Source organism: Mauremys mutica, chromosome 14, assembly GCF_020497125.1.
Source record: "Mauremys mutica isolate MM-2020 ecotype Southern chromosome 14, ASM2049712v1, whole genome shotgun sequence".
Taxonomy (NCBI): Eukaryota; Metazoa; Chordata; order Testudines; family Geoemydidae; genus Mauremys; species Mauremys mutica.
Window position 1 is genome coordinate 9,909,721 of NC_059085.1, and position 26,327 is coordinate 9,936,047.

The 26,327-nt window shown below is 49.5% G+C and overlaps 1 pseudogene; it reads left to right on the plus strand.

Moving 5' to 3' along the window:
- LOC123349516 overlaps positions 1–26,327 on the plus strand; it is a 40,783-nt pseudogene that overhangs the window by 6,747 nt on the left and 7,709 nt on the right.

Consider the following 26,327-nt stretch of genomic DNA (forward strand, 5'->3'; position numbering starts at 1 on the left):
TTCTAATTAATACTCACTATTAATTAGTAGAAACTACTCCAGGAGAACTTGGAGGCATGACTGTCTTCTGTTAGATCCAAAACCAGTTCTCACACAGACAAAGGCTTCCCTCCACAGAGATTTGAAAAAAATCTTATCTCTGATTGGTCCTCTGGTCAGGTGGTCACCAGGTACTACATGTTAACCCTTTACAGGTAAAACAGACCTTAACCCTTAACTATCTGTTTATGACACGCCCCCCAAATCGCCAACAGTGGGAACTACTGGTGGTGATTTCCTCCTAGCACTGTAACATAAACAGATAAACAAAACACATGCACTATTACATATACTACTAAGTATGTAAACAACAAGATATTTGACACTGAAGAACACTTTGTATGCATTTGAGCGGACATACTTGGCATCGTCCTTGCCCATCCCCTCCCAGTGGAAGGAATGTTTTTAACCTGTTTTTGCTTTGTTGACCCCAGAATGCCCCCTGGGATGTCAGGGCCCAAGCTTAAGAGCTTGTCCCAGTACTTAGTTGGAACTACCAACTGTCTTTGAGGATGCTGGCCTTCCTGGTGTCCACCAGAAAGAATGTCCTTATATAAAAGTCCTTGTTTTACAACAAACTGGAATTGGGTAGAAGAGCTGAGAGGCGGTGGGTTGCTTCGTGCCGCCGCCCAAAGCTTTTTTAAGGCTGTCATCGGCTTCCTGCTTAGTCTGGAACTGTTCCCTTGAGGCGGGAGATACCAGTTCCTCTGGGAGCGATGTAGGTGATGAGGTTGTTTGCATTGACTGTGGACCGCTCTCCGCTGGTGCACAAGGTGATATTTCAGGCTCTGGCTGAGCCTCTTGGGTAGAGTTGTCTGCTGCTTATGCCAGTTTAGGCCCGTTGGCGCCCCCTGGCGGTGGAGTTGCAAGCGCTGGCGTCAGTGCTGGCGCTGGTTCTGCCGCTGGTTGCTTTTCCAGTTCCGGTCCTGGGACTGGATGTACTATGGCTGCTGTAGTTGTTGGCATGAGATCCGGTTCCACCACCTCTGTCTGGGTCTGTGGTAACACAGACAGGGTCCTGGTGGATGGCTCAGGAACAGGGATGGGAGTGCCTGCTTGTTTGGCCTGGCCGCAGGTGACCACTCCCCCCCTCTTGGCCAGCTGCACATGGTTGGCCAAGTCTTCCCCCAGTAGCATGGGGATGGAATAATTGTAATAGACAGCAAAAGTCCTTTTTCCTGACCAGTCCTTGTACTGGTCTTCAGGGATGCTGTACCCATGGCAGGTCCTTTTAACCTTTTTGAAGAAGGCCTTAGTGTCCTCACCTGCCATGTAGGTGGGAAATTTCTTGGGATGGAGAACAGTGCCTTGTGGTGCTGGCCACACCCCTCTGCAGTCAGTGAATTTTATGTGTGGCTTGCTGGTGTTGCTTTTTGGTGCTGGCCACACCCCTTTGCAGTCAGGGAATTGGTTTCCCCAATTCCTAACCCTCTCTATTCCCGAGAGACTGAATAGAAAAGAAACAAAACCTTTTCATTTGCAAATGTGTAGTTGCTGTTTGCTGATGTACTGAGAAGACCAAAAAAAAACAAAACTGGTTTGTCCTGTTTCTAGCACTTGCTAAGTACCTCACAGTGGGGGTCCTTTCTAACAAGCCTCCTAGAAAAACTTGCACCTCTTTCCTAGCTGTTTTTAAGCAGACAGAAAGAAAAAAAGGAGAAAAAAGAAAAGAAGAAGGAAAAAAATCCTTTTCTAACACAGCCTGTTAGAAACCTTATGCCTCAGCTAAACCCAGCTGAAAATCTGTTTCCAAAAAAAACAATCTTACTAATAAGCCCAGCTGACCGGCTGGTGCTACTTAGTACCTGCAGAAAAGTGTAAATCCTCTCAGAGATTTGTATTCCCTGGCTCCAGAGGATTTCAAAAGACACAGGGAAAAAAAATCTGGCTGGAGGGTTTCTGTCTTCCCCCCCCCAAACCTGTTTTCCCTGTTGGATGGGAATGTACTTTGTCGAGCACTTCCCCCCCACCTTAGGAATCCTGAGTGATACCTGATATCACAAAGGAAGGACACACCTCTAGGGAAGAGTTTTTCCTCAGCATAGCCAGCAGAGAAAAAACCTCCTCCTAACCCAGAAAACTGCTGCAAAACTGCCTTTTCCTTAAGCTGCCTGTCCAAGCAACAAGAACGAAAATATGCTTCCAAGAAAGCCTGCTGGAAAACTAAATTGCCTCCAGCCAACCTGGCTGAAACTGTAAACTGCCTGTGCTCTGAGTTGCTGTACTCAGCAGCCCAGCTGAAAGGCTGCTGCTAACAATACCCCTGAGAAAAATCTGGTCTATTCCTCAGGGATTTGTGTTCTCCTGTCTTCTGATCCTTTCAAAAGACACAGGGAGAAAAAAAAACCTGGCTGGAGGGTTTCTGTCTCCCCCCCCAAACCTGTTTTTCCTGTTGGATGGGAATGTACTTTGGCGAGCACTTCCCCCCACCTCAGGAATCCTGAGTGGTACCTCGTATCACAATGGACGCAAGGACCGCTCCACAGGAGGCTTTGTAACAGAAAGCCCTGCAAAAAACTGAAAATACTTCTAACCCTGAAACTGCCTCAGAGTGCCTCTGGTAGAAAAGCCTAGCCTCTCTCTCTGGGTCCGAAACACCACTGCCACCATGTCAGGAGTCTACCCTCACTTGAAACTGGGCGGTTTCAAAGTGAGGACCCGCATGTCTTCCCCCCACCCCAAAATCCTAGGGTAGGTCTCCCCTTCGGCTGCCACCACCCGGTCAATTCCGTGGGCCGGGACACCCCTGTTTCCCCCCTTGGGAACACAGATCAATTCACAGAGGAGGAACCTCCCCCCCTCCTCCCTCTCTCCAGCCTGCTCTGGAGACAGAGGTGCCTGGATTCAAACGCCTTGAATCTCACACACACAGGGAAGCAGCCCACTTCCCCCTCCCCTTCCCCTGAATTTCCCCAAGGGAAGGAATTAACCAAGTCCAAAGAAAAGAAAAGAATTTATTAAGAGAACAAAAGAAAATACAGAATCTCTATGAATCCAAGCTGGGCACTCATAGGGTATAACCTTATCAATCTCTGGAGAGAATCCCCTCTCCCCCTTTTCTCAGTAAAAGCAATATCAGCAAACAGGAATAAAGCATTTCCTTTAGCAAACACACAATTGCAAATATAGAAATCAAACCATAAGACTAATTCGCCTTTCTAATTAATACTCACTATTAATTAGTAGAAACTACTCCAGGAGAACTTGGAGGCATGACTGTCTTCTGTTAGATCCAAAACCAGTTCTCACACAGACAAAGGCTTCCCTCCACAGAGATTTGAAAAAAATCTTATCTCTGATTGGTCCTCTGGTCAGGTGGTCACCAGGTACTACATGTTAACCCTTTACAGGTAAAACAGACCTTAACCCTTAACTATCTGTTTATGACACCCCCCATGTGCATTGAACTGAGAGGAGTGTCCATGCTTCTGTTTGACCTGAGATCAGCGAGGCTGTGGGTGAAATCCCAGCACTATGGGAGTCAATGGCAACGTCCCCACTGACTTCAGTGGGGCTAGAACTTTACCCTGTGCTCCTTCCCCATCACAGCTGGGCACATTCACACAGCTTTCCTCTGAGTGGGTCTGAGGGGCAGGGCTGGGTTTGACTGCAGTAGGGTCTGATGGGGGTGACAGAGACCCAGGGGAAATGCCACCCCTCTGCATTACAGTGCAGGGCACAACTCAGCCTGTGTGTGAGCAGTGGGGAGCTAAACCCTGGTTTGCAAGTTCACCTGGGGCACAGGGCTTGGCCCAGCTCTCTGCACCATGGGGCATTTCACTTGATGGGGAGCTTGTCAATATCCCTTTATTACAGGGGTTTTTAGAAGACTCCTTCATACAGTATCTGAATCTGATTTTCCTTCTTTGTTACCACCTGCAGCTGATTAGAAACAGCCAGGGAGCAGGGCAGGAGATTGGGAAGCTTTGGGCCAAAAGGGGGGGGGGCAACCAGAGACCAGCAAGGGAAAGAGGGAAGGGAAATTATAACAGGGGGGCACCCACCTCTCATGGGCACCCCCTCAACAAGTGTGTCTGCAGATTTCAAATAGTATCAGACCACACCCCCAGGAAGCCCTGCCTCCCTGGAGGGAATCATTTTAACCCACTGGGTCTCTTCTGGCCCCAGCTGGGACTCTTAGCCATTCTGTTCCCCCTTGGGGGGGGGGGTGTCTCAATCACAGTTCAACTGTAAGCCCAGTTCCCCAGTGGCCTATGGGAGGGGAGAGGCTCCAGGACCACCCACTACTCCAGGTCCCACCCCAGGGATCCTAAGAACAGCAGCCACACACCACAGATACTTCTCTGGGCCACTTCCCCACAGCCCCAGCCTTCACCAATACTTCACCCTTACCTCAGGGCCCTTCTACATTCAGACCCAGTAGCTAGCCAGGAGCTCTTCCTCAGTGACCACCAGCACGGAGTTGCCCATGGTGCAGCCATTCCCTTTGGCCAGCCAAGAGTCCCTCTACACTTCTCTAGCTTCAGCCAGGAACAGACTAACACTGCAGCTGAAACTCCTTTTATATGGCCCTCCTGCGCCCTGATTGGCTGCTTTCTGCAGCCTTTCCCTGATTGGTCGTGTCCTGTACAGTCTCTCTAGGCTGCTTGGAAGACTTAGCTCCACTGCTCCTTTCCTGGGATGGATGTGGCAGGACCCTGAGGCCTCCAGCAGGGGCCCTCTGGGCCTAGTCCACCCCATTGCAGGAAGTAAATGGAGAGAAAAGATAGAAAAGACAGCAGAAAAAAGAAAAACACAAAAACAAGAAAAGATCTGATGGAAATAGCCCCAGGAAAGGGGGGATGGAAGAGGAAATAGAATAAATACAGGGAGAGAAAACAAGGGAGACAAGTGGGGAGAGCTGCAGGGATTGCAGGGGGTGGGGGAGGGTGACACACTGCTCATGGAGGGAAGGTCCCGTGTGCAGAGAGATGGGGAAGGGTCATGTGTACGGGGGAGGGGGAGAACAGATTTTTTTAAAGAAGCAAGGAGGCAATGATGAAAGGTGACAGATTTCACTTTCTATTATTTTTTATTGTCTGTTTCTAAATGGTCCCTGCTCGATGCCCCAGAGGAAGGCGAAAAGCCTCCAGGGTCTCTGGCCAATCTGCCCTGGAGGAAAATTCCTTCCTGACGCAACCATGGCGATCAATTTGGCCCTGTGCATGTGAGCAAGGACCAGGGTGGGAAAGGACCCACTGGTCGCTATGGTTACACACCTGCCCCAGTCACACCCTGAGGTACAGTCTGTGTCCCACTATTTGCCAGTCTCCAGTGCTTTCCTCTGAGAAGGTACAACTCACTTCCTTGCTTCCATCCTGGCAGACGGAACCAGCTGCTCTCCTTCCCCAGCAGGTGAACAGATCCAAATTTGAATCCCCCAACAGCCCTGTCAAGGTGAATGCTATTTCTTCACCAGTTCTGTCAGCAGCAGCATCGTTTCCCTACTGGCTGCTCTGACCAGCTGCACTGCTTTATCCTTGGTGGGTCCAACAGGCTCTTCCTCCATAGACAGGTATCAATCAGCCCCTTCATTAACACACAGATACAACCAGATAGTGCTGACCTGTGACAGTCACAACCAGCTCCACTGATCAGTCCGGACAGACACAACCTCTTACACTGCTTTCCTCTTCCCCTGCACTAACTTCTCCTTCCAGTTCCTCTCTCTCTATTCACAACCAGCTCCTTTGTGTCTCTCAAGCCTTCCTGTCTGGGAAGATCAGCTCAGCTGCATTTCTTCCACCTGAAAGACTGACCAGACCCATTATTGTCACTTGAACTCTCTGAGAATGTGTATTTCTCACCTCACGAAAGGGGATGATCAGTGTCCATAACTGCTTCTTGAAAAGCACAGCCCCCTGCTCTCCTGACATCTGGAGAAGTGCCATGTGCTGTAACGATCAATATCTGACAGATTTGTTTGGTGTCTGGAGGGCTCTTCACTGAAATGATCATTTTTCATTTAATTTAGGTGGCAAAATGGAACCTTAGATGCTCACCTCCGTGCTGGGAACGGTCTGAGTGTGGCTGTGTTTCTAGAGATGCAACCAGCTGCATTGTTTAACACTTCCTGGGGATAAGTGGCTACTCTCCTTTTCCATGAATAGACTCACAGGATGCTTCTCTTACATCATATAACATAGGCTCCGAAAGAAAAAACAAAGTCTTTGATTTGCACTGGGATGCTATAAACAGGTACTGTATATTCCTTACCTCCTAATAAAGAGGAATCCCTGTTGTCTGCTAGGTCCTCAACTCTTCACGTATCTTGGGATGTGTCATCAGCTGTAACAATCAATTTTTGACACAGCATTACTTATAGTCAATCTTGGGGTGTCCTACAGTTTTATGGTGCTTTCCCCAACCTTATTCCCTTGGCAAATAACCAATATAGAAATATTCACTGAGGCTGTGGGGAGCTGACCAGAGCTACAGTCACCTGCAATCTTCCAAACAGATTTCATAGGTTTTTGAACTATTCCTTATCTACAAGGAAAAATACTTTCCTCACTTCACAACGGGTCACTCACCTGGCCAGTCAGGTTGCTCGCAGAGTATTCCTCTCCTGGCATGCAAGATGAATTTCATTTCTTCCATCTGAAAGAATAACCAGATCCAGGAACTTAACCTTGAAAGTCAAGAGAAGGTGAGTTCTTTACCTCTTGGCAGCGGTGCTTAATTTCATTTTTTTCCTTTCAGTAAGAACTGTCACAGCTCTTCTAGGAGCTTCCTCAAGTTTTTTATATCCTCCGTGTTCAGATGCGCCTCTCCCAGGGGCAGCTCCGGGCCCCAGCAGGCCACGCACGTGCTTGGGGCGGCAAGCCGCGGGGGGCGCTCTGCCGGCGCCACGAAGGCGGCAGGCAGGCTGCCCTCGGCGGCTTGCCTGTGGAGGGTCCGCTGGTCCTGCGGCTTCAGACCCTCCGCAGGCAAACTGCCGGAGGCAGCCTGCCTGCCGTGCTTCGGCGGCAAAATCCCTAGAGCTGCCCCGGCCTCTCCCATCAGAAGGTAGGAGAGGATCCATTCGTTTCCACTTGACTAGTACAGAAATGGACAGATCAGCTTCATTAATTCCTTCTAGAGCACCACAGCCTCTGCTGTCCTATCAGGAGAGGTACGATCTGCTGGTGGAACGATCAATATTTGGTATTTATTCCTGACTGGCTTTGCAACTGCTGCTTTGGCACAAGATTCATTTGGTAAGAAAAGAAACTTGAAACTCACCTCCTTGGCCCATGATCTGCAGGGATGTTTACAGCTGGAAAGTGCAACTGGCTGCACTGTCTCAGGGGGCTGCTCTCCATTCCCAGGACTATAGCTACAGAATGCTCTTCTGTCCCCTCTGTGGATTCAGGCCAGGCACATTGCGTTAGCAAAGTCTGCACCTGCTTCTCACATTCTTCCCTTGACAAGTGAAGCAGCAGCAGGTCTTCTACCTGCAAGTTAGTAAGGTCCATTAATATCCACGTGGGTGCTCTGAGCCTGGGCATTTCTTACCTCTTCCCCAGGACAGTCGCTTTCACTCATTTCCTCCTGGCAAGGGTGGTCACCTGGTCTCCTCACATCTTGAATGATGATCACCTGCAAACATCAATGTTTCAGAGAATTTTTATTTGTCTTGCTAGCTATGCAGAGCCATCAGTCAAAATGTGCTTCATTTGCCTTCCAGAGGCTCTTCTCTGCTCACCTCCTTGTCAGTGATTTTCCATTGCCTGGCTGTGATTTTCAGAGGTGCAACCAGCTACATTGTTTAATAAATGATGCAGAATTGGCTTTTTCCCAAACTGGAGTCATAAGATGCTTTTCTTGCATCTGCACTGCTATCATTTCCTGCCTGACTGCATTCTTAAGTTCAGCCATGTCTTGGAATCTTCCTCCCTTGAGAGGTAACAACCTCTCCTCTCTCCTGACATCATTAAACCAGTCACACCCAGGGACACTCCCTCTGCATGCAAACTATTGGAAAACCAAGGAAAACACAAGAAAATCCTCCACTTCATCACAGTAAGCACTGCCTTTCTTTCACCTGAAGGTAGAAACAGATTCACTGATTTCCACTCCTGTGCCAGGAGAAGGTGCATCCATCGCCTCTCGGTGGATATGATCTGTTCCATTCATTTTTTTCTTGACTGGGTCAAATCTCTTTGTGAGCTTCAGATAAACAATACACTGCAATGGTCAAATCAGGAGAAAATAAAAATATGATCAGTTGCACAGTAATCCCTTGCAAGGAGAGAGCTCTCAGCTATGGCCAGTCACACCATTTCCTTTTGAAATGTACAAACATCAGCCTCCCGCAAGGATCAGTTTTATCTCCAACACTGTTCAACTTATATTCGAATGACCTACCATTGCTGGATCTCGCAAGTTTGTCTATGCGGACGACATATGCCTCGGCACTCAGTCACACGCCTTTGACATATCTGAGAGTGTTCGGAACACAAACATGGTGGCTACTCCTGGTGGCTACTCCAGGTAAAGTTTAGGAAACAAACAGTAGGAATAGGATAGGAAACAAACAAATAGGAAACAATAAGATAAGATATAGGAATATATAGGATATATAAGATAAGATATAGGAATATATAGGAGATAAGATAAGATAACAAAAGATAAGATAGGAAACAAACAGCAGGAATAAATGTAGTATCCCCCAGGGGTCTGTACTGGGACCAGTGCTGATTAACATTTTCATAAATGATCTGGAAATGGGGGTAACATTTGCAGGCGATACAAAACTACTCAAGATAGTTAAGTCCAAAGCTGACTTCAAAGAGTTACAAAGGGCTCTCACAAAACTGGGTGACTGGGCTACACAATGGCAGATGAAATTCAATGTTGACAAATGCAAAGTAATGCACATTGGAAAACATAATCCCAACTCTAAATACAAAACGATGGGGTCTAAATTAGCTGTTACCACTCAAGAAAGAGATCGTGGAGTCATTGTGGATAGTTCTCTCAAAACATCCACTCAATGTGCAGCAGCAGTCAAAAAAGCTAACAAGATATTGGGAATTATTAAGAAAGGGATAGATAATAAGACAGAAAATACCATATTACCTCAATCTCCATGGTCTGCCCACATCTTGAATACTGTGTGCGTTTGGTCACGCCAGCTCAAAAAAGACATATTCGATTTGGAAAGGGCAACAGAAATGCTTAGGGGTATGGAACACCTTCCCCATGAGGAGAGATTAAAAAGACTGGGACTTTTCAGCCTGGAAAAGGGACAACTAGGGGCATTGAAAATCATGAACATTGAATAAGGAAATGTTATTTATTTCTTCAGATAACATAGGAACTAGGGGCCACCCAATGAAATTAATGGGCAGCAGATTTAAAACAAAGTATTGCTTCATAGTCAACCTGTGGACCTCTTTGCCAGGGGATGTTGTGAAGGCCAAAACTATACCAAGGTTCAAAAAGGAACTAGAGAAGTTCCTGGAGGACAGGTCCATCAATGGCTGTTAGCCAGAGTGGGAAGGATGCAACCCCATGTTCTGCATGGCCCTAGCGTCTGTTTGCCAGAAGCTGGGAGTGGGCAACAGGAGATGGATCACTTGATGATTCCCTGTTCTGTTCATTCCCTCTGAGGCACCTGGCACTGGCCACTGTCGGAAGACAGGGCACTGGGCTAGATGGACCCTTGGTCTGACCCAGTCTGGCCGTTCTTATACAGAACCCAGATGTACATGACCCCACTTGTAACCCACTAGACCCCACTCCCCTCCCAGAGCTGAGATGGAGCCCAGGTGTCCTGATGGAGTCGCTTGCTCCACAGAGTTAATAACAAAGTAAGAAGAAATATTAAAATTTTAACCCTAACCTGTCTCCCTTAAGTGACTTGCCACAAGATGTCATAACACATAAGTATTAGAGCTGAGTGGGTCCAACATTTATTTCATTTCCTTTCTTTTATATAGGAATTAGAGTGCCTAAGTAGCCCCTGGAATCACAATTCAAGTTGCCCTCACCTACCAAAAGCGGAAATGGCGCCCCTGCTGGCTAGGTGGAGAGAAGGGCCCTGCAGCATGCAAGGCAGGTGTCCTGGGATGACTGTGGAGGCATGGATGCTCTGGCCCCTGTAGAGATGCTGCACAGAGCAGCAGGAAGGCTGTCTTTGGGTTCAGGCCCTAGGTCCCAGGAGCTGTGGGTTCAGGTCCCAGCCCTGTGACTGGACAGGTGCTGTGGCTAATGCTCCTGTGTGCTCCATGGGGCAGGGCCGTCCCTCGCTCTGCGGCTGTAGCTGCGGTGACAGAGGCCTTCAGTTATTGCAAAGGGAGGTCAGAGTGAGGGTGCGAAGCAGCTTTCTGTGTGGAGGTGGAACTTGGAAGGCAAAGCTGTGACCTCTACCTTCTTCTTCAGCAACAACTGTTAGGGACAGAACAGAGAGAAATTAGGTCTGGTTGATGCTTATTTTAATGTATAGAATCCCACACTCCATGTGCATTTGATGCCACCAAATTACTGGGCATTAACACAGCCTCTCAGGCCAGCCCCGCTGGTGTATATTTACTCCACTCAAAGGTACAATTCTACCCCAAACATTTTGCAAATGGAAGATGGTTAGAGTCTGGCACACAAATCTAGGTTTGATTTACATTGGCCAAGCGGCTCATAGTTTTTACTGGTCTGCACTGCAGGTTCCTCCTTCTGTCTGGTATTCATCCTTCTGGAGCCAAAGGCAATTCTTCGGAATCAGAACTGTGTGTAGCTAAGGGTGTTCCTATTTTGCTTTTGGTTGGAAGTGGGCAGAGTAATTCCTGGGGAAAAACATCCCTTCAGGACTATTTCACCTGGAAGCAGGACAGAACAAAAGACTCCAACAGAGCACAGAGCAATCCTAGATGAGACAGAGACAATGGGACCTACTTGTGAAGGTTTAATGAGAGAGAAGAGAGGAAATTGGAAAACTTGGGGGAATGTATTCACTGTCCTACCATGAACCCTTCATTCTAATGGCTGTGGGAAGGGGGAGAAAAGGACACCCACGTATCCCATTCCTCACAAGTACAAGCCAATCGTTATCCAACCCATCCTTAAAATGAACACCCTGTAATTAGCCCAATATCAGACAGTGCGTTCCATTCTGGGAGAGTAAGACGTGCGTCTGACCAAGTGGGGATTCACCCACGAAAGCTCATGCTCCAATACGTCTGTTAGTCTCTAAGGTGCCACAGGACTCTGTGCTGCTTTTACAGATCCAGACTAACACGGCTCCCCCTCTGGTACTTGACCCCATTCTGGGAGAGAGCTCTGTTAAGTCAGCGTCTGACTAGGCTCCAGTCTCCTAGAGTAATAACACCTGGTTCCATCAGTGTTTTCCATCAGAAGATCTCCAGGTGCTCTGCAAAGGAGCTCAGTGTCCTTATTCCCATTTTACAGATTCAGCAACTGAAGCACAGGGAGAGGAAGAGGCTGCTGGAGGGCTCTCCCTTCCCCCTCTCCCCGGGTTCCAGCTGTTAGAGCACTTTCCCTTCCCCCTCTCCCCGGGTTCCAGCTGTTAGAGCACTTTCCCTTCCCCCTCTCCCCGGGTTCCAGCTGTTACAGCACTTTCCCTTCACCCTCCCCCGGGTTCTTGTCACGCAGACAGGAAGCAGAAGAGCTGGCAACGTGATGTTTACTGGGGTTAGTTCCAAGCAAACATATCCAGAGCTCTACACGCCGGCAGAGTCTGTTCCCCAGTGCTCTGCTCCCAGCTCTGACGCTGCAGAGCGTTCACCCCGCATCCCCCTTTCCGGCAACGACGTCGCAGAGCCTTTACCCTGATTCCCTTTCCCTGCTCCGACGCCGCAGAGCGTTTACCCCACATCCCCCTTCCCAGCTCCGAGACAACTGCAAACCATCGAAACCAGTTGGCAGTAAAAAAGGAATCTTGCAACAGACAAGGGATCATCCTGCCTGGGAATAGAAACAAAAGACGTTTTCAGTATAACACTGAAGGGGAGAGGCCCCCTGAATCCATTCACTGAGGAAACATCTTGCTCAATGGGGGTGTTTCATGAAAATTTGGAGCCTGGTTCCTGTGACACTAGCGAATTCTGCAACAGACTGAACTTGGGGGGGCCGAGGGGGGGTTATTTTGCCAGCTAGGAAAGGGAACTATTGATAAGTGTGGCCCTAGTCTGCATTTTAAGATTTTGTTTTGTATTGTAACCACTGGTTTCAACTGCTCTCTTCTCTCTTAAATAAACCTTCTCTTGTTTCACTACAGGTGCTGTGTGGTTCACAGGAGCAATGATTTAAGGTGAAACTGGTAAAGTGGGATATGTTGCTCCTTTGGGGTCAGAGGCTCTGGGTTTTCTGGGAGTAGCAGCATCGGGGCTGGATATCACAGGGGATTGCTTCAAGGGGACTGGGGTGCACCTGTGAGGCAGACAGTGCTGGCTTAACCCTAGGAGAGTGCTTGAGTGGCTGACGGGCTGGGGGGGTTAGGGAGCTGACCCCAGCCAGAGCAGCAAGGCTCCCTCTGGCTAGAGGGTGACTCACAGTCCTGGGTACCCCAAGAAAATCACAGGCAGCTAAACCCCAGACTTAAGCGCCAGGTTCAATTCCTCCATTTGCTTGCGGGGGAGAAAGGATTTGCACAGAGGTCTCCCACCTCCCAGGACAGGTTTCCTAACCGCTGGGCTAAGGGATAGTCTGACGGAGGAGCCCTCGGTTTCAGCTGTCGTATGCTGGATCAACACCAAATCATTGGAGCAGGGGGACTGGGCCCTGGATTTCCCACCTCCCAGGTCAGTCCCTACCCACCAGGCTTCACAGTCACGCTCTCTCTGGCCCAATGACCCGTCAAGCTGTGACTCGGTGTGGGGGGAGGAACAGGGAAGGGATGCAGTGAGGTTCTGCACGCTGAGAAGGAAGTGCTGCAAGACACAGCCAAGCAGAGGGACGGTTTAAGTCGTCTCCGGTACAGAGATTGAGTGAGAGGGGAGGAGAGTGGAGGCTGGCAGCTCGCACTGGAGATGGTAGGTCTAGCACCTTCTTCTACCCGGGGACATGGCTGGCTTCACCTGCGCAGTGTTTAGGGAGGAGTGAGGCAGGCAGAGGAGCTGCTGCTCACAAGGGAGAGCTACAAGCTGGCTCCTTAGCGACAGCCCCCACCCTCCGCCCCAGACACCTCTGAGTGTGGGGACAGGGGACAGTGCCAGGAACAGAGACCCCAAATGGCCCCCAGAGCAGGACCCTGCACGGGCAACAGGGACAATGCCCTGACAGTGCCCCACAGACCCCCACAGAAGGAAACTCCAGGTGGTGAGGGGGGTTGAGTTCTCTCCTGTGCTCAACTGACCAAGATTAATTGAAATGAGACCACCCTGCTTCAACCAGCAGAGCCCCACTGCCCAGCCCTGAGCTGTCAGGGGAGCCCCCTCCTCCCCACTGCCCAGCCCTGAGCTGTCAGGGGAGCCCTCTCCTCCCCACTGCCCAGCCCTGAGCTGTCAGGGGAGCCCCCTCCCCCCCACTGCCCAGCCCTGAGCTGTCAGGGGAGCCCCCTCCTCCCCACTGCCCAGCCCTGAGCTGTCAGGGGAGCCCCACCACTGCCCAGCCCTGATCTGTTGGGGAGCCCCCTCATGCACCCACACCCAGCCCTGAGCTGCCCAGGGAGAACCCCCCACCACACTGCCCAGCACTGAATGACCAAGGAAAACCCCCCATTGCCCTGCCCTGAGGGGCCAGGGAGAGAACCCCTCCCCACCCCCAGCCCAGCCCTGAGCGGATAAGGAGAGCCCCCCTTCCCACTGCTGTGCAATTGGGATTTCACCCAGTCACCTGGGCTGGGAGGCTCTCTCTCCCCCAGCACACCCATGAATATCCCCTGCACATCAGCTCCAGAGCCTGACCTGGGAAGCAGAGCTAAAGGTTAAAAACTGCATGGGGGGTGGGGTGGTTCTTCCCCGCTTTCCCCTTCCCTTCCTTTCTGCCGTCCCTCCAGAGCTCCTACATTAATGACTTTACTGAATGCTGCCAATGGCTCCCTGGGCCCCCCAATTCCAGCCAGGTGGCTGGGACAGCCGGGCTTTGTGGGGTCAGTGGGAAGAGAAGAGCAGCAACCCCAGCATGAGGACTGGTTGGGAAAGTGGAGATGGGAGCCAGCCAGCCACCCCCGGGAAGCTGAGACCCGGTAGAGAGGAGTAGCCAGCACTGCAGCCCTTGCCACACCACCACCCTAGCGTACCCGGTTCAGAGCCCCCCTCCGTTCCCCCAGATCTCTGGGCAAGGCTGGGCTCAGCCCCTGTTGGGAAGATGCCAGAGGGCTCTGCACTGTGTTTTACACCCACACGCTGCATCTCACAGCCCCGGTCTATAGACTCAGGTACAGGAACTAATCAGAGATCGTGTCTGTGTCAGCCGGGTGTGTCCAACAGGGTCTGGTTCAGCTCAGTGTGTCCAATATACCTGGAGCTGCCTGCTGGGAAGCACAGAGGGGTTTATGGACATTTTTTTCTGACCCCCAGGGCAGCGCTGGAGGACTCTGCTCCAGTCCAAGGGCTTGGGGATGTGGCTGGAATGGCGCCCGACTCCTGTGCTTTGCCGCCATTAACTGGGGTAAGCCTTCCGGCAGCTCTGGTGGCCTGCCGCTGACCCTGCCAGGGGAGAATTCACAGATGTATCCCTGGGAAAGCCCTGGGAGGGGAGTGGTGTTGTGGCACCATCAGTCACTCCTGCTCCGCCCAGGCCAGGGGCGATGAACTCCTCTGCAGAGGCATGGTCCAGGCCAGGTCTCTCCTCTGCAAGTGCCTCCCTGGGCCTGCTGACTGCACTGGGAATGTCTGGACCCAGGGGTGAAAGTAACTTAAAGGACTTACCGGTACGCCAGAGTCCTCAGCAGGGGGTGTGGCCTCAACCGGAAGAGGCGGGGCCTTTAAATACCCGGGCCCTTTAAATCAAAATTTAAAGGCCCCGGGGCTCCAGCTGTGGCTGGGAGCCCTGGTCCTTTATATCACCCCTGGAGCTACCAGCTGCAGAGGCAGTTTATCCCAAAGTGTTTTGGCTTCAGGGTTTTCAAAGAAAACATTGCACTGAATTTTTGTTTTATGCTGGGAAAAGTGTGTTTCTTCACATTTCTCATCATCAAAACTTAGTTTTGGCTTAATCTTTCCCCCAAATTTCCCCTTTGCACAGATAAGCAATAGCCCAATAAGCAAAAATTTTGGAAAATTCTGAGCAACTGAAAAGCCAAGGGTTAGAATGGAAACCTTTCGGCATCCTTAACTGTAGGTGTCCCTGCTCTGACTATTATCAATTTGGCTCCCAGTCGGGCCTAAAGGTTCCAGTTGGGACTCTGTCTAACTGGACAGTCTGGGAAGGCCAGGTTAGTGGAATGTGAGTATCCCTACACCTTACCTGTTACCAGTGTGGAGAACTGTGACAGTTAAGGAAATGATCCTGTGTATGTTAAGGGTAATGACTTGCCTATGAAGGGAGCTACCCCAATCTCCAAGCAATGGTCCCTGAACAGCCATGTGTGCTGGGACAAGGGAAAGGCTATCCCAAGCCGTTTGTCTGTTAAAGGGGACTGTTTCTCCAGCTCTTTTCTGTTTGTAGAGCAGACAGAACAAGTCTTTGAAGTCTGTAAAAAGCCAGTAGCTGTGCCCAGTAGGGGGAAAAAGGAATTGTTTCCATGGACTGTTAATGGGCCATTGTTAATAATAAACAGTCTCTCTTCTGAGGAAAGTGTGTTGGTGCCTAGTGGCCAAAGTGTTTCAAATGAAGATGAATCCACTGAATTTGCTTTGAAAAAATCCATGGTGGGGAGCTTTGAGGAGATTTCAGATGGAATAAAAATTGTTAGGGAGTTTAAACAGCCCTATAAGCTTAACCAGCTTGTTGGGGAGACAATGGTGTTGGGACAGGACTGTCTCCATGTTGATTCTTTGAGTAAACAGTCTGTATCTCTGGTTCAGAGGGAAGACTGGACAGCTGAATCTGCAGAGCAGGAGGACAGTTGTGCAGTGAATCTCTCGAGAATATAGGGATGGCAGGCAAACTCTGAACTCTAGATATTTTGGATATGACTTATAGTCTCTTAGTGGACTTGACATCTGATTCCCTGTAGAAGCTGAGGCTGGTAATGGAAGGAGAAAAGACCCTTGAGTCTAACATGCTAGAGAAAATGGATGGTCTCTCTTTAAGACTGTGCACTTGACCGCCCCTTCCCTCCTCCGCCCGCATCTTGTGTCATCACTTGCACCTGTGCAAAGGAAAGAAAGCAGAATTGCTTTATTTTACACACACTTTGCACAGTATAATTGACTGCACAAGGTGCAGCAGAATAATGGCCTGTGTTTCTGGCTTTCTTAGATTTTAAGGCCTGGCAGGGATCATTATGAACATCTACACTGACCTTCTGCATAACACAGGACACAGAATCTCGCTTAGTAATTCCTGCATCATGCCCAGAACTTCTTTGAGCTAAATCACATTAGAAGCATGAAGATGACCAAGGACAGGGTAGGCCCGTTATTCAATGGGGCGAGGGGGGGGGGGGAAGGAACAGTAACAGAAAAAGTGTGGAAATGGCAGAAGTGCTAAACGACTTTTTTGTTTCAGTTTTCACCAAAAAGGTTAGTAGTGATTTTACGTCTCACAAAGTGAATGCCCGTGAAAATGAGGAAGGATCTGAGACTAAAATAGGGAAAGAACAAGTTAAAAATTACTTAGAAAAATTAGATGTCTCCAAGTCACCAGGGTCTGATGAAATACATCCTAGAATACTCAAGGACCTGACTGGGGAGGTAGCTGAGCCATTGGCGATTCTCTTCAAAAAGTCATGGAAGAGGGGAGAGATTCCAGAGGACTGGAAAAGAGCAAATCTAGTGCCCATCTATAAAAAGGGAAATAAGGACAACTCATGGAATTACAGGCCAGTCAGCTTAACTTCAGTTCCCAGAAAGATAATAAAGCAAATAATTAAGCAATCAATTTGCAAATACCTAGAAGATAATAAGGTGATAAGTAACAGTCAGCGTGGAATTGTCAAGAACAAATCATGTCAAACCAACCTAATAGCTTTTTTGACAGGTTAGCAAGACTTGTGAATAGGGGAGAAGCAGTAGATGTGGAATATCTGGACTTTAGTAAGGCTTTTGATATTGTCTCACATGACCTTCTCATAAACAAACCAGGAAAATACAACCTAGATGAAGCTACTAGGTTGCATCACTGATTGGAAAACCGTTCCGAGAGAGTATCAGAGGGGTAGCCGTGTTAGTCTGGACCTGTAAAAGCAGCAAAGAGTCCTGTGGCACCTGATAGACTAACAGACGCATTGGAGCATGAGCTTATGTGGGTGAATACCCACTTCGTCGGATGCAAGATTCCCAGAGAGTAGTTATTATCAGTTGTTCATAGTCAAGGTGCAAGACCATATCGAGTGGGGTCCCACAGGAATCAGTTCTGTTCAACAATGATTTAAATAATGGCATAGAGAGTACACTTATACAGTTTGCAGATGATACCAAGCTCGGAGGGGTTGCACATGCTTTGGAGAATAGGATCAAAATTCAAACTGATGTGGACAAACTGGAGAAACCAGGATGAAATTCAGCAAGAACATGTAGGAAGAAACAATCAGTTGCACACAAACAAAATGGGAAATGACTGCCTAGGAAGGAGCACTGCAGAAAGGGATCTGGGGGCATTGTGGATTACAAACTAAATTTGAGTCAACAGTGTAACACTGTTGCAAAAAAAAAAAGCGCAAATATTCCAGGATGTATTATCAGGAGTGTTGTAAGCAAGACACGAGAAGTCATTCTTCTGCTCTACTCCGAGCTGATTAGGCCTCAACTGGAACATTGTGTCCAGTTCTGGGTGCCACATTTCAGGAAAGATGTGAACAAATTGAAGAAAGTCCAGAGAAGAGCAACAAAAAATGAGTAAAGGTCTAGAAAACATGACCTATGAGGGAAGATTGAAAAATATTGGGTTTGTTTAGTTTGGACAAGAGAAGACTGAGGGGAGACACATAACAGTTTTCAAGTACATACAAGATTGTTACAAGGAGGAGGGAGAAAAATTGTTCTCCTTAACCTCTAAGGATAGAACAAGAAGCTATGGGCTTAAATTGCGGCAAGGGCGGTTTAGGTTGGATATTAGGAAAAAGTTCCTAACTGTCAGGGTGGTTAAGCACTGGAATAAATTGCCTAGGGAGGTTGTGGAATCTCCATCACTGGAGATTTTTAAGAGCAGGTTGGACAAGCACCTGCCAGGGCTGGTCTGGTTATTACTTAGTCCTGCCTTGAGGGCAGAGCACTGGAGTAGGTGACCTATTCTATTGAAGTCCCTTCCAGCCCTACGCTTCGATGATTCTATACCACTCAATACAGATGTACTTAGCCCTGCCATGAGTGCAGGGGACTGGACTAGGTCCTTTCCAGTCCTACAAGTCTATATTCTGTGTTGATTAAAAAACAGCACCATACAAAATCAGAATATCAGAGGTGTTAGAGAAGTCTAAGGGTTAGTCTACACTAGACGTTGCTGCACCAGTGTAGCGTGTGTGGTGAAAATGCTCTATGCCGACGGGAGAGCGCTCTCCCATTGGCACAATAAATACACCTCCATGAGACGCAGCAGCTGTGTCTGTGCGAGAAGCTCTTCCCCCGACATAGCGCTGTCCACATCGGTGCTTAGGTCGGTGTAACTTGCATCGCTCCAGGGGGTGGCTTAGTCACCTCGAGCAACATAAGTTATACCAATATAAGTGGTAGTGTGTACAAGCCCTAAGTGTATCGTGTCGATAGTTACCTTCATCAACCAAATTCATCATCAAAAAATATATCAGGTTTGTTTGTCTGGGATTAAAATCAGACTAACCAGCTGATAGTTTTCCAGGTCACCCCGTTTACCCTTTTAAAATACTGACACAACATTAGCTTTTGTTCCTGTTCTCTGGAACATCCCCATTGTACCAAGAGTTGTTAAAAACAAAATGGTTCTGCAGGCTCCTCAGACAATTCTTTTAATGTTCTTGGGTGCAAGTTATCCAGTCCCGCGGAATTAAAAAAAAGTTTACCCGAAACATTGCTAGTTTACATCCTGCCTAGTTACTGATGGAATAGAAGGTATTTCATCAGCTCTGTAAGACAGAAATACATCTTCCTGCTATTTTTTCTGTAGAGTGTTGTGCTTGTTAGCAGCACTGCTTAATAATAAATAATAATAATATCGGGGGCAGGCAGTGTGGTCTAGTGCACAGGCGGGGGCAGCGCTTGCAGGGGCTATAACCACCCCAAAATTTGCCTTAGCCCTGTTGTAGCAGCTGCCACTCTCCAGCTGCCCAGCTCTGAAGGCAGAGTGGAGAGTAGAGTCTGCTGACTGGGTGCCCAGCTCCAGCAGCAGTGGAGAAATACACCTGGGCAGAGGACTGGGGTGCCTGAGAAGAGCCCCTGATCCCTATCCCCACACGCCAGGGCGCAGCACCCAGGGCAGGTGGTAGATCCAGGGCTCCCCACAGCAGCCCAGACTGACCCACTCCAGCCCAGGCTCCTGGGCCCCACCCCTGTGGTTGCTGCTCCCTGAGGGATCTGCCGGCCCTGGAGCCAGGTTCCCCTGCCAGGGCAGCTCTTACTGGCTGTCAGCAGCCAACATCTTCACTGCCCAGTACCGGCCTCCGACTTGGCCATGGAGAGGGGCTACAAAAAGGAGTGGAGCCTTGTGGCAATGGGGGGCTCAGCCCCACAATTTTCTGTCTGGCCCATCTCAGGCCCCCTACTGAGAATAGACTGGTGGGTCCCCTGTGCCTAGGGAATAAGGAAACTCCCCCTCTACAGCATCTCTTCTTCTTTTCCCACTCTGAGCCAGTGAGCTCCTCAGGGCAGGGACTGGCTCTGACAGTACGTACCGGGCCTAACACACGGGGCTGGACTAGTGGCTGAGGACTCTAGGTGCAATGGGAATAAGTATAAATAACAACAACGATGATCATTGTCTTTTCCTTCCATCTTGTACTTTCCTCACATTTTCTTGTCTATTTTACTTCCCCTTCCTTAGGCCCCTACATCTTTCTATCCCTCTCCCCTGCTTTGCACACAGTCGCTTTCTCTCTCCCATCCTCTCTTTTCCACTCCCAGATCTCTCTTTCCCTCAGTCTTCTCCCCACTCCATCTTCCTTTTGTCTCCTGTCTCCCATCTCTATCTCCCTTCTTTGAACCCTCCCCCCAAGTCTTTGGTTGGCCCATTGCTGTTGAGATTTGCCTCCCTGGAGCAGACACTCCACCATGGGGCCTGCAGGCCCAATTCCCTGCATCTGGGCTTCTCTCTAGCCCCCTAGGAGCCACCCAGTGCTCTCTCGCTGGCACTTAGGGAGAGGCCCCATGGAGCCCGTACGGCAGGCTGGAGCCAGTGGGGCAGGCCGGCTAACAGTGCCAGCAGGACCTGTGCAAACTGCCCGGTCTGGGCCCTCCCCACTCATCACTCTGAACTTCATGCCGTGACCTTCAGCAGAGAGTTTCTGCTCATGCACTTGGCTTCCTTGTAGAGAAATGGAAACATTCTGCACTGGATCATTTGCAAACAATTTTGTTTGATTTCATTCTTCCTCCTGTTGCAATAATTTCAAATAATGACACTGAATTTGTGTTTCAGGAGCCGCAGAAAATACTGCTGCTGTCTTTTTGGTGAATCAGAGACCCCACTCTATCTGTGCAATAGAAGGGTCAGAGTTCACCATCGAGTGTACATTCAACACAAGCAATAATTCAATCAAGTGGTTTGCTGAATGGAATAAAACTAGAAACAATGTAACAGCCAAGGTGAACAATGGAACAGATCGAATCATATTATCAGCAGATACAGAAAAGAGGTCTCTTTCCCTCACTGTGAAGAAAGCCGACGTCACTGATTCTGGAACCTACGTATGTGGGGTTGGGAGCAAAGATGGGACATATCCTGGGACTGGAACCCAAGTGACCATCAATGGTAAATACCAGCATTTCCTTCTCTGTTCTACAAAACCCTTCGGGGGAACTCAGGACACTGGCCTGGTTCCAGGGAGCTGGGGCAGGTGGTGCTGGGGGAGATGGAGCAGCACAAAATGTAAAGGGCAGAGCTGTGGGCAAAATTGGAGGACATTCTGTGGTGCGTACAATGGTCCTGATCCTGCATTGCACTGATTTTTGTGGGGGGTTTGGCTGCACAAGGAATGCAGGGTCAAGCCCCAGATATTCAAAAACTTTTGAGATGAGGGGAGGTTTCTGATTGGCTAAGCCTATGAGCCCTTATATGCAACTTGAGAGAGCAGGTGGGTGAGGGAATATCTTCAATCTATGATATCAACTTCTGTTGGAGAGAGAGAGAGAGACAAGCTTTCAAGCTTCCACAGAGCTCTTCTTCAGCTCCTGGAAACTTAGGTCTGGTCTACACTACAGACCTATGTTGCCATAACTACGTTGCTCAGGGGTGTGAAAAATCCACATGTTTGAGCGACGTAGTTTGTTACACTGAGGCTATGGCTACACTTACGGTTTGCAGCGCTGGTAGTTTGCAGCGCTGGTCATCCAGCTGTGCAGGGCCAGCGCTGCAGTGTGGCCACACTGACAGCTACCAGCGCTGCAGTGTGGCCACATTGGCAGCATTTCCAGCGCTGTACTGAGAGGTGCATTGTGGGCAGCTATCCCACAGAGCACCTCATCCCGTTTTGGCGCCGTTTTGGCGCTGAGTATTGTGGGAAGGGGAAGGAAGTGTGTGGGTCATTCCGCTTCCTGTTCCAACGCCCCGTGGTGCATCGCTTCACTTCCCAGCAGTCTCAGTTTCGCCGTCCACGTTTCTTGCCATTGTGAGTTCAGCACGCTGTGAAATGGAGCCTGAGCTGCTGAGGAATTTGCTGCTGACTGTCGCCAGCACATCATGTTTGGCAGTTGAGCTATTCCTCCTTCAGCTCCAAAGTGACAGTGAGGAGTCCGATGATGATATCGATTTTCCTAAATCGGGTGACATGAAATTGCTTGTGGCGGTAACGGAAATGCTCAGCACCGTGGAACGCCGCTTTTGGGCTCGTGAGACAAGCAGTGAGTGGTGGGATCACATTGTCATGGAAGTCTGGGATGACGAGCAGTGTCTGCAGAACTTTCGTATGAGAAAAGCCACTTTCATGGGACTGTGTGCTGAGCTCGCCCCCACCCTGCGGCGCAAGGACACAAGATTGAGAGCTGCCCTGATGGTGGAAAAGCGGGTGGCTATTGCAATGTGGAAGCTGGCAACTCCAGACAGCTACCGGTCGGTCGGGAACCAGTTTGGGGTGGGAAAGTCGACCGTTGGAATCGTGTTGATGCAAGTTTGCAGGGCCATTAATCGCATCCTGCTGAGGAGAACCATGACTGTGGGGAACGTGCAGGACATTGTGGATGGCTTTTCAGAAATGGGTTTCCCTAACTGTGGAGGGGCAATAGATGGGACGCATATTCCTATTCTGGCACCACCCCACCTAGCCTACGAGTACATTAATCGCAAGGGGTATTTCTCTATGGTTCTCCAGGCGCTTGTGGATCACCGTGGGCGTTTCATTGATATTTACACAGGCTGGCCTGGAAAAGTGCATGATGCACGCATCTTTCGGAACAGTGGCCTGTTCAGGAAGATGCAGGAAGGTACATTTTTCCCAGACCGAAAGATCACAGTAAGGGACGTTGAAATGCCCATTGTGATCCTTGGGGACCCCGCTTACCCATTAATGCCTTGGCTCATGAAACCATATACAGGGAAGCTGAACAGGAGCCAGGACCGTTTCAACTACAGGCTGAGCCGGTGCCGAATGACTGTGGAGTGTGCTTTTGGCCGTTTAAAAGCTCGCTGGAGATGTCTATATGGGAAGCTAGACTTGGGGGAAAGCAGCATCCCTACGGTTATATCCGCGTGCTGTACCCTCCATAATATTTGTGAAGGGAAGGGTGAAGCATTCAGCCAGGCATGGACCAACGAGGTGCAAGTCCTGGAGGCTGAATTTGCACAGCCAGACAGCAGGGCTACTAGAGACGCCCACCACAGGGCAACAAGGATTAGGGATGCCTTGAGGGAGAAATTTGAGGCTGAAAGCCAACAGTAATGTTTTTTTGCCTTGACCAGGAGTGACGTGCACTGGTTACAGTGCTTTTAAGTGCCTGTGTTTTCCTTGATGTTTGTTACCTGTGTTTTCATTGGGGTTTGTTATCTTTCACTTTATGCAATAATAAAAACTGATTCAAAATCAAAGAAATCATTTATTTTAAAAAAAGGAAGTACACGGGCAGGGGGGTTGGTTGTTGAACTGTACATTCATAGTTTTTCATATGTACTGCCAGGAGTGCTGTGCACCTCAGGATTGTACTGTTGCATGGTGATGGGGGTTGAGTGCAGAGGGTAAGGGTCGTAGTTCTCTGGGCTCATAGGTGACCGTACAGGTGTCGGGGGCAGCTGGTGATGGTGTAGGTAAGAACCTGGATGCTGGGGAACGGGACTTGGAGCTGACATTGGTGCATAGGGGAAAGAGGTTTGGGAGGGTGGGGGTTTGGCACGGTAGTGCTCTGCCTGCATTGCTACCATTGACTGCATACAGTCTGTTTGGCGCGCAATGAGGTTTATAAGCTGCCTCGTGGTTTTCTTCAGCGTCAACGCCTTTCTCCTGCTTTCTGTTTGCCTCCAGTGATGCATCTTTTCTCTCCATTCCTGCGCATTTTTATTCTCTGTTGCACACTGGTTCATAACTGCCTTCACCAGTTCTTCTTTGCTCTTGTTCGGTTTCCTCCTCAGGTTTTGCAGCTTTCTTTCAGTCACTGATAAGACTGGCCCAGGACTACTCAAGGTCACTGTGAAAATACAGCAAATGATACATTTTAAGAGAGCTTCCATTGTGTATAATCTGAAGTTATTTTAAAGTCTCACAAGCATTCCTCACACATTTCAGCAACTGCTAGAGAATTCACAGCCTCCCAGAAATGGTAATGGTAATTAACCCTGGGGTTTCCTTCCGCGGTGTGCTCGAGCAGGGTGCTGGTGCTTTGTTAAATGCACCACCTCCATCTCCCTCAGGAATTAACCCCGGGGTTTCCTTCCGTGGTGTGCTCGAGCAGGGTGCTGGTGCTTTGTTAAACGCAGCACCTCCATCTCCCTCAGGAATTAACCCTGGGGTTTCCTTCCGCGGTGTGCTCGAGCAGGGTGCTGGTGCTTTGTTAAATGCACCACCTCCATCTCCCTCAGGAATTAACCCTGGGGTTTCCTTCCGCGGTGTGCTCGAGCAGGGTGCTGGTGCTTTGTTAAATGCAGCACCTCCATCTCCCTCAGGAATTAACCCTGGGGTTTCCTTCCGCGGTGTGCTCGAGCAGGGTGCTGGTGCTTTGTTAAACGCAGCACCTCCATCTCCCTCAGGAATTAACCCTGGGGTTTCCTTCCGCGGTCTGCTCGAGCAGGGTGCTTCTTGCTTCATGGCTAGGCTGCCTGTTTCGGGGCTTTGTTAACCCTGGGGTTCCTGGGGTTCCTGCCTGCCGCGCTATGCAGTTGGGGAAACCAGCACTGAAACACTCCCTCCATTTCCCACAGGAGTTAATACTGGAAGATATCTCCCTTCTGCGGGTTACCAAAGAAGCAAGGGAGGGTCTCCTACAACAATGCGGATTCCGCCCGGGTCCTTATGCAGCGTGCCTCTGTGCAAGCATGGTTCCCCCACCCCTCCTGGAACAGTGGCACGGACGCGTTAGCCTGAATGGGACAGGGACCACAATGGCTCTCCCTTTAAACTTGGTCACGCGAATTGCCTATGCTCTTGCAGAAACTTTTGAAGAGATTACAGAGGCAGATTACTTTGACGTGATAGACCACATCAATGGGATATTCCATGTCTAGGCATGCAGGCATGCAGCCATACCATCCCCCCTACTCTCCCAAAACCTTTGCATTGCAATAAAAGCTGCTTACCTGGGACCTGCTCCTGTGATTCTTCTGCACCAAGTTCCAGGGGCTGCGACTGGCTAGCTTCCTCCTGGCTTGAGGAGAGCTCCTGACTGCATGCCTCCTCCGGGCTGGCTTCCCCCACCACAGTAGCCTCACTGTCTGCCTCCCCCTCCCCCTCCCCCTCCCCCTCCCCCTCCTCTACCGGCTCTGAACTGTCCATCGTGGTCCTTGGATTTACAGAGGGGTCACCCCCATAAATCGCATCCAGCTCCTTGTAAAACCGGCAGGTCGTGGGGGCACTGCCGGATCTGCGGTTTCCCTCGCGTGCTTTGCAATAGACACTCCGCAGCTCCTTTACTTTTACCCTGCACTGCGGTTTTGAGTGCATTAAGTGCATTGATTGCCGTTTTGAGTGCATTAAGGTGTGTATCCCAGACTTTCTCCTAGGAACATATTCTGTGCTATATGAGTGCTGAGCTGTAGATTACAGATTTTTTTGGTTGTTTGGGGTGGTTACTGGGTTTATGACATGAGGTGTGGTGATCTGTGGGTTTCTTGTCTAGGGTTGTCTGTAGGGTTCCATTGTTGAAGCTGATGGTGGTGTCCAGGAAGTTGATGCTAGTGTGGGAGTGTTCCACAGAGAGTTTAATGGCTGGGTGGTGATTGTCGAAGTTGGGGTGGAAATCCACAAATGTGGAGTCAAATCTGTAGTAGATTTGGTGAATTAATTCTCTTCAGTGCATTGGCATTCTCAGTCTAAGGTAAGTTTTGCCAGAACATTTGCAATCAGCTCTACTGTACATGGACATAGTGAAAGAGCCCCTGAGCCAAAGAATTTACACTCGTCTAAACAGACAAGGCAGACAAAAGTGGGGAGAACAGGCAGACGTACTAACAGTAGATTGGGAAGTGAGACACAGAGAGATTAAAGAACTAAATCCACACAGGGATTTAGGCCCTTCAATCCAACATCTGGGTGCCAGGAAGATCCACAAACCCCCTGCTCAGCTGCCTCCTGGCCCTGGAGCTGCTGAAGTTTCCACCAGTAAAACCAGTGCTAAAGACTTGCTGACACTCTCTCGCTACGCTGTAAGCACAGCCCTGCCCAGAGTAACGGTTGCACCCCGATCCTCACTCCCCTGCCATTGCCAGCAAAAGTGCATCACTTCTCCGAACTGCCCATTTCACGTCCTTCAATGAATTCCATTTTTCTGTAACGGAGAATTGGCCACCCTCTCTCTTGCCCTGCGTTAGGCTGGTGGAGGGAAATAGGTCTCAAGGAGGTTTTGAATGTGAGGAATTTGGCAGACGTGTCAGGAGTACACAAGGTTCAGGTAAGAAGTCACATTGCTGGAGGGGGTTTGTCTAGACTGAAGCTTCTGGGGTTACCTGCTCACTAAACAGAGCAGAAAAGACTTGAC